Source organism: Ursus arctos, unplaced genomic scaffold, assembly GCF_023065955.2.
Source record: "Ursus arctos isolate Adak ecotype North America unplaced genomic scaffold, UrsArc2.0 scaffold_32, whole genome shotgun sequence".
Classification (NCBI taxonomy): domain Eukaryota; kingdom Metazoa; phylum Chordata; class Mammalia; order Carnivora; family Ursidae; genus Ursus; species Ursus arctos.
In genome coordinates, this window is record NW_026623008.1 from 7,793,190 (window position 1) to 7,803,710 (window position 10,521).

Here is a 10,521-nt window from a genome sequence, read left to right on the forward strand (position 1 = left end):
TTATGCTGCCCCCTGCCGCCCGCTCTCCACACTGCAGCCCCGCTCCCAGGACCGGGCTGCGGAGCGAAGGACCTGGCGTGGTCCAGGGCCAACCCTTCTCCAGCCCCGGGGTTCACGAGAAGGACCCCGGATCTTCCAGGCTCTAATCCGAAGAGAACCATGCATCGGGAAACGAAACGTGGGGACAGTTCTCCGGCCGCCCCCTCCCCGGCTGCCCCACCCTTGACTGAAGGAGTTTATCAAATGTGCTTGCTACTTCCTGGCATTAGGCTCCCGCTGGCACTTTTATTCCAACCATAAAAAGGCTATTTCATTGAGAAATAAAGTCCCATCTCCCTGACGTGTGACTCCTTTCAGAGCTCTCAGCCGCCAAGCAAAATTTATGTTTCCCGGATGCTCTCTCCTGGGATTGCAACTAGAAATTGGGGAGAGGGGGCTGGAAGGGGGAATTTCCTCTCTAGCTGATGGATTTGTGCTTATTCCTCTGGTCTAAGGAGCCCTGGAAGCCCAAGGTGTCCAGGAGAGAGCCCTTGCCTTGAAGTGAGGGGACCGGTGTTTGGGCCCCAGGCTCTGCGACCTATTAGCTGTGTGAACTTGGGCAAGGTCCTGGGCCTCAGTTTCTTCATCCATAAAATGGGAAGAGGAGTTCCTCTCTTCCTCAGAGAGATGGAGCTGGATATACTGAGTACTTAGAAGCTGTAGAAAGGTCAAGTAATGCTATTATTGCAGAGGCAGAGGAATTCTCTGATGGAGGGGTGAAGCTGTGGCTGACAGATTCTCCCAAGCAGGGAGTGGTCCTCGGCTTCCATGTGCATCGGATTCTCCTACAGGGCTTGTTAAAATACAGATTACCTGTCCCCACCCTCAGTGTTTTGGGATCTGTAAGTCTGGGATGAAAACCAAGAATTTGCATTTTTTTTTAACAATTTCTTAGGTGATGCTTATGCTGCTCGTCTGGGGACCCCGCTTTGAGAACCATTGTTCTGAGGGCTTTAAGATCTGGGATGTAGGACCCCTCAGCCTGGGCCTTGAGAGAGGAACGAGGAGCTGGTGGGAGGTCGCCTTTGGAGCATGGTAACGGTGGGCTCTGGCCAGCTACGTGGGAGTGAGAATCTGTCCATATTGTCCCATCTTGTCCCCCCACTGGCTTGGCCTGTGTCTCTGGCGACCCCCACTGCCAGAGACCGGACCTGTGGGCAGCAGAGAGGTCAGGCAGCGGCCCGGGGCTAGGCTGAGCTGGACTCTCTGAGGATAGACTCTCAGGGGTGAGGGGTTCCTGCAGACCCACACGGGAGAATCTTGACTTGTCGTCTTCCCAGGAGCAGAATTTGCCTGGCCATCCGCTCCTGTTCCCTGTTTCAGCCTGTGGCAGAAACAGAAGCACAGAGAAATGAACTGACTTGCTCAAGGTCACGGCTTGGGCAGGACACCCAGAAAAAGCCCTCCCCACCGCACTACCTCTCTGGCGATGCAGTAATTTGGAGGATTACGAGGTTGATGATTCCAATTCCAGTTTTAGCAATATTCAAATACCCAAACGGAGACTTGCCGCTAAAGCCAGAAGAGCGTGTTCATAGAAGTCTGCTGTGGGAGCGTCTAAAATCTGGGAATTCAAGACCTTCGATGAGGGAACAGCAATGAGCCTGGATGTCACAAGGCATGAAAATTGGCTTTGTTGGTCAGAGAGGAAAACCCAAAAGGGGAGCTGGCCCATGGCTGCTCTCTGTAACAGGACAGAGGGGCAATCGATGCATCACAGACCCTGATGGGGTGAAAAAGATGGAGATCCAAGCTACTGGGGTGGGGGGAGAGGGACTCAAGCAATGTCTGACCAGCCGCAATCCCAGATTGTCTGAGATCCTGCCCCACAGGATGCTGACCTGGGGGGGGGAAGGGCCACTCCTTGCCAGGATCGCACTGATCACAGATACATCAGTCATAAAGAAATGACAACGAGACCTGGAAGGTCCCAAGAGGACGAGTGGGGGACACCCAAGTAGGGAAAACACTCATGCCCGTGCCCACGCTGCCCCAAGAGTCCCACAGGGAGACCCAGAGCCCTGGTCACTCCTGCATCTGGGGCTGTGCTGTATTGAGGGAGAACAGCAGACTCCCCAGAAGCCTGGCACTGTCTAATGCAGCATGACTTGTCCCGGTTTTGAGTCGGTGTGGAGTGGAGCAAGGGGAAGGAGAGGAGCAAAGTGCCTGGCTGCAGCCGCGCCTCCCACGGAGCTGGGCCAAGTGCCCAGATCCGCGCAGCCTTGCTGCTCGCTGCCCGCTGGGGGGAGAGCCATTTATGCCAGGTAAAGGCTGGCCATTTCATTAACTCCCTTCCCTCTGTCTCGTCTCCAAGGGCGCAGGGTGGTTAAACATGACTTGGTAAAGGGTCAGCCCCGGGTTATAGGGCTCTCTCGGATGGGGGTGGGGGAGTTGCCCCTGGTCTTCGAGGTCCCAAAGCTGGGTGGTTCTGCAGAGATGAAGAAAGGGAGGAGGGAGACGGGGGTCCGGGAGACAGACAGACAGAGACTGACGGCCACCGTGGTGACATGTCTCACACATCACACCTTCACCACGTCATCTGGATGGAGGGTAGGAGTGGCACAAGCCCTCGGAGAGGGGCCTTTTGAGTCACTTTTCCTTCCTCTCTTGGCCAGGGCCTCCCTCCCCCATCCTCTTTCAGCTGCCCCTGCCCTCTGATGTCCACTTTCCAGCAAGCTTTTTAAAGCCAGAATAAAATCTGGGCTCCTGCGTGCCCGCTCCTCCCTCCCACTCCCTCCTGTTCCCTCCACCAGCTTCCGTGGCCTTCTTTCTGTCCCTCCACACCTCCTCAGAGCCCTTGCACTTGCTGTCCCTCTGTCTGGATGCCCCGGCTCCCTGCTCTTCCCTGGTTTCCCCTTCAGAGGGACCGCCCGGACCGTCCCACCCCAACCTATGCCCCATCCAGGTTGCGTGTTTGGGTCTCTTCAGAGTGCCATCTGAAGTTGTCCACGCGTGGCTTTATTGTCCGTCTCCAGCCCCCCGTCACACAAGCACACACTCACACACGCACGTGTGCCCACGAGAACGTTTGCTCCCACACTTTCTCTGTTCAACTCACAGTTCCCTTCCCAGAGCTGGAACAGCATCTGGCACAGAGAACGCACTCCATAAACATTTGTCAAGTGACGGGGGCCGTGATATGCACTCTGAGAAGGCGACTGGGGGTCTGGAGAAGCAGACAGCGGTGAGCCCACAACGTCAGCACTGGGCTCTAACCCCCTTCCCCACCGGCCTATGAACATGATCTTGCCTGGAAGCCATGGGCTCCTGTGAGGTGATCCCAGCCTAGGGAAGGTCAGTCCTTCTTTCTTCCCCCAGGCCGGGCCACCCAGCCGGGTGCTCTGGGCAGCCGCCACAGCCTCGGGCCTTCTTCTGCTGGCTTCCCCTGTAGGTGTCAGGCTTGCCTTGGCATGGGGGCCGCCGTCCCTGGGCAGCGACTGCCCGCAGGGGAACCGCCTGGCAGGGCGGGGGGTAGGGGGGTGGGGAGGGTTGGCCTTGGAGTCACGGCTCTGATTCAAGAAGGGAAATCATCCGAGCTTTTAAAAAATTAAATGGAGTCAGTAATTTGATTTCAGAGAGAAGCTGAAAACCTCGTAATGGCAGGAGCAGCTCAATTCCGTGGTGAAAAGGAAAAGCCTTAAATGGGGCTATTAAGCTTTTGCCTGGGATGGATCTGCCCGGAGAAGGAGGAAGGAGGGGGGCAGGCAGCGGGGAGAAGTCGTCCTAGAGGTAGAGACCGTTTATCAGCCAAGACAACCCTGATTATTTATTTATTTATTTGTTTCGCGTTCCGGGCGTTGCCCACGGCCTCCTCTCCTTGGCTGCGTTTCAAATCCCACTTCCAGCGGTGAGCCGGCCCGGAGGGGGGCGGGGGGTGCCGCCCTTCCAGGGAAGCACCCAGTGCTGCTCCCACTCAGGCCACAGCTGGGAGCACTGGTGTCCTCGGAGGTCGATGGGGGTCACCGGAGCTGTCCAAGCCAGCGGGGTACCAGCTGCTGCCATGGGAACCAGAGGCAGAGAGGAGTGAGTCATGAAAACAAAGCAGTAACGCTCCCGTTCTCCTCTCATGGGGTCCTTGAGAGACCTAGGGTCGTGGCCCCTGAGGCCCAGGGGACGGCATCTCTCGCTATAGGATCTTATCCTCACCCAGCGCCCCCAGAGATGTCTGAGCGACGGCTGAAGGCCTTCTGTGCTCTCCTGGACCGAGCAGACGTCCCCTGTGCCTGGGCCTGCGAGCCGCACAGTTTGGCCGCTCTGATTTGCCGAACAGCAGCCAGAGTAACCGCGGGAAGAGCTTACGGTTTCTACTCATACGCTGTGTGCAGGGCCCTGCGCTCAAGGCTTTCCGCTTCCTCGCTTAGCCCTCAACAGCCCCAACTATTCTCACCCCCGTTTGACTGATCAGGAAACTGAGGCACAGAGAGGTTAGCGCCTTGCCCAAAGTCACACAGCCGAAGAGAGGAGAGACCACAGCAGCCTGGCTAGGGAGAGTGCGTGCCTTCCTCCTCTCCGCACGCCCCCCCCCCCCGCCCCGCGTCAGCAGGGGGAGGCACGCCCAAATACTGTTCTCCCCACTCTTTTGTGCTTGGCATCCCTGGGGCGCTCCCAAGACCCACTGCAGCAAGGGGCCCCTCAGAAGGCCCTCCACGTTGTTCTGAAGCTGAGGAGGCCTCTGACTGTCAGGACTGGTCGCCACTGTGGGCTGTGTCGGCTGCTGCTAGGGTGTCCCCTGGTGAGAAGAAAGGGTCTCCAGGTTTGGCCGGGCTGGACCAGGAAACGTCTGTGGGATCCCACGGGCTCTGGGTTTGCTGGACATGGGCGGGGCCCCCCACTGAGTCTGCCTCACTGGCTGCCTCGAGGCCGCGGGCTCTCTCTCACCCTCCCTCCGATGAAGGCTCCTTAGAGGTGCGGGCCAGCGAACTCTCCAGAAGAGCTGTCAGGGGCTGCCTGCTGCTGGCAGCTGCTGGGCCCGCCCTGTGCCTCCCCGGGGGCTCAGGCGGACACTGGGCCTGGCTGCTGCCACTGCACCTTAGAAGTGCTCACGGCAGGGCCCAACTGTGGCATCCGTTCCCAGTAGGAGTCCCGGCCCCACCAGGTCCTGACTTGGTCCTGGGATGGCGGGTCTAGGTGCCCCTTAGCCTCCTTCCCAATGGCCCTGAGGCCTCCATCATGGAGGATGCTTCCTGGGGCTCTCCGGGGGAACAGCAGGAAGCCAGGCTGGTCATGGAGGGCTTTGTCAAAGGCCTTCCTGGCTGGCCTGACCAGGTCCCCCCTCGCCTGGGCTAGTTGGCAGCCACATCCCACCGACAACATTCCCAGCAGGAGGAGACCTCCTGGTGGCTGGGCGGGGCCCTGCTCAGGCCTTAGAGCACCTAGACTGTCAGGGTAACAGGTGGCCTTGAGACCAGGAACGCTTCGGACTGTTCAGACGCCCAGAGCGGCAGCTGAGGAGAGGAGACATCTCAGAACAAATGCACGGTCAGGCTCTGGGGGCGAGGGACACTGGACAAGGGGGCCGGGGCTGGCCCGGCCAGCTCCCATGGACCCTGAGGACAGCGCGGCTGATGGAGGGCCGGGTCCCGGTAACCCCACGTTCCCCGAGGGAGCCCAGGGCCATGCTTCTTCAGCATGTTTGGCTACTTGCAGGAACGGTCCCAGCCCCTTCTTCAGCGAGAGAGCAGTGGAGAGAGAGAAAGCGTCAGAAGTAAGGATGTGAGCTTCGGCCGTGCGGAGCACGGCAGCCCAGAGACCACCCATGGGAGCTGTGCCCTCAGGCTGGTGCCCCAGGCCTGCTCCCAGGCTCCAGCCACAAGGCCTTCGAAGCACCCTTGGTTTTCCTTTCTCCATGTGCACAGCCACTGACCCCACCCACCACCTTCTTTTGCCGGGTCTCAAGGCCCCACCGGCCAGGAACCAGGCAGGAGAGCTGGAGGGGAGCTGCTCTCAGATGGAAGCTCTTGGAGGCTCCACTTTCTCTGGGGAATGTTCTGAATTTGAGGAAGAGACTTGGCCAGAGTTCAGAGGGGGGCTCCCTTGGGATAATGGTGGTGAAGAACAAGGGTCTCTTGCCTGGCTGTGTCCACCAACACTCGTGGGGATGGGGCCCCTCAGAGGAAATTGCGGTGAGGAGGCCAGGGATGAACCGGGCTTCGGCAGGCTCGAGAGTGAAGCTCTGACAAAGCCCTTCCCAGAGGCCACCCATAGCAGCTGACCCTGCAGGTTAGAACTGGGGAGACGCAGCAAATGGCATTCCTGCTGGAAGGGTCTCCTCTCCTGGGAACAATGGAGAGGGAGCAGTCCTCAGCATGGCAGTTCAAGCAGACAACTCCCTCCCAGAACTTTCCAGAAAGGAAGCAGGGGTCAACTCTCCTCCCAAAGAGACAAGATCCTCCCAGCATCCTGGTGAAAGGGCCACACATGTCCCCCTTTTACAGATGGGAAAATAGAGGCTTTGGGATCTCACATTCAAGCACTGGGTTAGGAACCAACCTTCACTGGCTGAATTTCACAGATCTTGGATCTGGAGTCCTTGTTGAGAACACATGAGTGTCAAAATCTATTTTCGAAATTGAATCACAGAATTGTACATTTTCTGTAAGGACCTACCTGGCCCCAACTCCTACCCCTGCTTGATGCCACCAGCTGGTTTCATCTTTGAGCCTTTCCCTACTTTGAGGCCACATACATCCCCCCAGCCCCAAGAACCACACAGGACCAGACTCTGCCAGACCTGCTGGGCCAGATCATTCTTTCCTGTGGGCTCCCGTGCACCATGGGCTGTCTAGCAGCACCCGTGACCTTTACCCACCCGATGCTGGCGGCCTCAGGCATGTCTTCAGACGTCACTAAATGTCCCGTGGGAGGCAAAAATACATGCCTCGTTGAGAACTGCCAGGTTAGAGCTTGCCAATTCTGGTTCATAGGTCAAGGACAGCCTCAGACGTGTTTGGTTTGGCCTGCAACAGGTCTTTATTATTATTATTATTATTATTATTATTATTTTATTTGAGAGAGAGCACGAGAGAGAGAATGAGCAGGGGGAGAGGGAGAAGCAGGCTCCCCACTGAGCAGGGAGCCCCTCACGGGACCCCTGGATCATGACATCAGCCGGAGGCAAACGCTTAACCGACGGAGCCCCCCAGGCGCCCCGATTTGCAGTGGTGTTAAATATTTTTTAGATTAACTGATGACATTTTGTAACCAGCTTCTCCTGGAAAATCAGAAGATTTGGCAGGGTGGTCTGGTGGCTACCAGCTCACCAGTGTTTCCACCACGCCCTGTCCTCCCCGGCCTTCAGCACCCTCCCTGGGGCCCTGGGTTCGCTTCCCCTCACTCATTTACACTCCCTGCCTGACCCCTAGAGGCATTTTTGTCAGAACCTCTGCTTTAAAATGTCAAACAGCTATAGTTTAATCATCCTGCTGGTTTCTTTTCTCCAAGCTGGACAGTCCCTTGCTTCCACTGACCTTGACATCTGCGAGCTTAAATAATTAGGATTTCTCCTATAGGTTCTAACCATTTTGGGGGGGCGGGGAGGAAAAAAACTCTGTAACCACAGAGTGCTTAGGCAATCCCGGTCCATTAAACATTCCAGCACGTTAGTCATATATTTACACAGAGAAATGTTCTTTGCCTTAAATGTTTTTTAAAAAGTCCTGGTGAAAATGTAGTCCGACAAGCATCTATTAAGTGCTTACCAAGGGAGAAGGCAGTATGATAAGTCCCAGGAAGAATAAAATGCTGACCAAACATAGCCCTTGACCTCAAACGGTGCCCATACAAGAGGGAGAGACAAGAGGGTGAGCCAAGAACCGTAACAAGAATAGAAAGACCTAGAGACAACAATACAGAGAAAATTAGCATGGCCCGTGAGCAAGAATGACACACAAGTTTGTGAAGTGTTCCATATTTTGAAAGAAAGGGAAAGAGAGAGAGAGAGAAAGAGAAGAAAGAGAAGAAAGAAGAAGAAGAAGAAGAAGAAGAAGAAGAAGAAGAAGAAGAAGGAGGAGGAGAAGAAGGAAGGAAGGAAGGAAGGAAGGAAGGAAGGAAGGAAGGAAGGAAGGAAGGAAGAGAGAGGAGGTGCAGGGAAATTGTGCTGGGAGCCAGGGAGAGGAGAGATTCATTCTGGCTGCTGATATTAAATTAATAAAATGAGGAAGAGAACATTCTTTCCCCGTGTAAATCTTTCCAGAGAGGCCAAAAAGTCTTCCTAAGTTGTTCTTATTACTGTTGCTGAACTATTTTTGTATTTTATTTACTATGTCCCTATCGAGAACCTGTCCTCTCTTCAAAGCCCGGGACAAAGGTCATCTGCCCCCTCGGCCTCTCCCCCAAGCCCGCCTGCCCTCCTTTATAACTCTCCAGACATTTCTTTCCTCCCCCCGGACTGGACGCCGCTTGAGAGCAAGGGCTGAAGCTCGTGGGCTCTGTCCCCTTCAGAGCCTCATACGGGCCCTCCCACGGGCAAGTGCTTAGTGAATATTTGTCGTATAAAGATCTAGCCCTCCCTTTCCAAAATCAATGTCAATGCTGCAGGAAACTGTTAAAATAAAAACAGCCAAAATGTGTAAAACCTTTCAAGAAACATTTCCATTCTTAGCAGACTGCTAGAACTCATCCCCCACCCCGCTTTTTCCCTTTGTTGCTAATTCTGAATTTGGGGCTAGATGTGGTAGGCAGTCCCCCTTTTAATCTTTAAATATAGTTCTGAATATAATTACATTTTTATGCAGCACCGAAACATCATATCCTGGTAACGGGGCGTTCTTGCGCTATTAACATCTGCGTTAAATCTCCTTCGCGTCTGTCTTCCATTGAGGACGGTTGTGAAGTCTAAGATGAAAGTGATCGACATCGTTTGTGAATTATGTGTATTTCCTTACGCTGTATATCAATGGGTTTTGCTCCTGGTGGTTTTGCGAATACCAGGTTGTCTGGTAGCCGGGCTTTCGCCGAGAACCCCTTTCAAGACAGGGATCCCGGCATCCTGGCACAGAGGACACACACCGTGTTTAGAAAAGCATTCGTCCTGCATTAAGAAATAAGTGGCATCACGCAGCGCTCTTTGCCAAAGAGCCTGATCTGTCTAGTAAGTGACCAGAGGAACTGGGGCCCACACAGATGGCTGGGCGGATCAAAATGGAAATGGCTCATCTTGTGCTGGGAACTCTGCTAAGCTCCTACCCCTGCCATCTACGGTCCCCCCCTACGGGTACCCGTATTCCCATTTTGCAGATGAAAACACTGAGGCTCAGGAAGGTTAAGGGACTTGCAGGGGTCCTGCAGCCAGCCAGGAAGGTGATGGGCCCCCCCCCACCCTCGGGGCCCCAGCAGTTTGACTCTAGTGCCAGTGGCCACATCACCGCTTAGCAACCAGGCCACTGCTGGTCCCGTGCCGTTCCAGCCAGCGCGCCTGACAGCACGGCTTACAGTAGGGGGTGACACCAGTCACGCCCAGAAAAGGAAGTCTTGTCACGGGAGAAAGAACCACAGGGCCAGGGACAGAGGATCCGTGTGGCGTGCGCCCGTTACCAGCAGGCACACCCGAATGGTGACTCATTCACTCACACGCTGGAAGAAGCTCTCCGCTGCTCAGGGAACGGGGCAGCCCTCTCGGTAAATTCCAAGCTACCCTATAGAAAGCTTGCTTTTCCGAGGCTGCTTGGGCCTCCGGGCATTGCTGTGGGGCCCCAAAGGGTTAGTTGCACACAGCAGGGTGCACCCTGTACCCCACGGTCATTGTCCCGGGGGCCACCCTGGCGAGAGTGCCAGGCCCCAGGGGGTACCAGCGGCAAAGCTCCGTCTTCACCTGGCCCCACAGTTCTGCCTTCCACGTCTCTGATTCTGCTTGGTGTCAGTGGTCCGAAGAAGAAGGGGCCTCCAGGAGGGTCAGGACAGCCGATGCCACCATCGGGACACTGAGCTGGACCTGGAGCACCCTAGCCATCGTGTGGCTGGCCACCACAAAGTACCTGTTTTGGGTCACTGTGAAGGTGCGGGCCGGTGGACTCGGAAATTTTAGGCTCAGGCTTTCCCCCCGAGTGGGAGCCTTTTTCTTTGAGCAGACCCGGTCTCTGTTTTGGGATGTGAAGCAAGACCTCTGACTCTGGCTGGGATGACCATGGACTGGGGAAGGATATGTCACACAGAAAAATGCACACTTTGGGGACACCCGGGTGGCCCGGTCGGTCCAGCGTCCGACTCTTGACTTCGGCTCGGCTCTGGATCTCAGGGTCGTGAGTTCAAGCCCCACGTTAGGCTCCATGCTGGGTGTGGAGCCTACTTGAAAAAAAAAAAAGGAAAAAAGAAAAATACACACTTTGCAGGTATGTGGACAAAAGGGTGGTGTCAGGACCTCAGCAGGGGCCGGGCCCGTGGCCAGCACAGCACACTTCCTGATCGGTGACATGAGATTACTTGGTGCTTTGTGCCACTGCCGGAGCAGAAGAAAGAGCCATCCCCAAACATCCAGGGGACCCTGCC

General features: G+C 55.8%; 1 pseudogene; it reads left to right on the plus strand.

Annotated features, from left to right (window-relative positions):
- Positions 1–7,877: 7,877 nt before the first annotated feature.
- LOC113270706 (U6 spliceosomal RNA) lies at positions 7,878–7,952 on the plus strand (annotated as a pseudogene).
- The last annotated feature ends 2,569 nt before the right edge of the window (positions 7,953–10,521 follow it).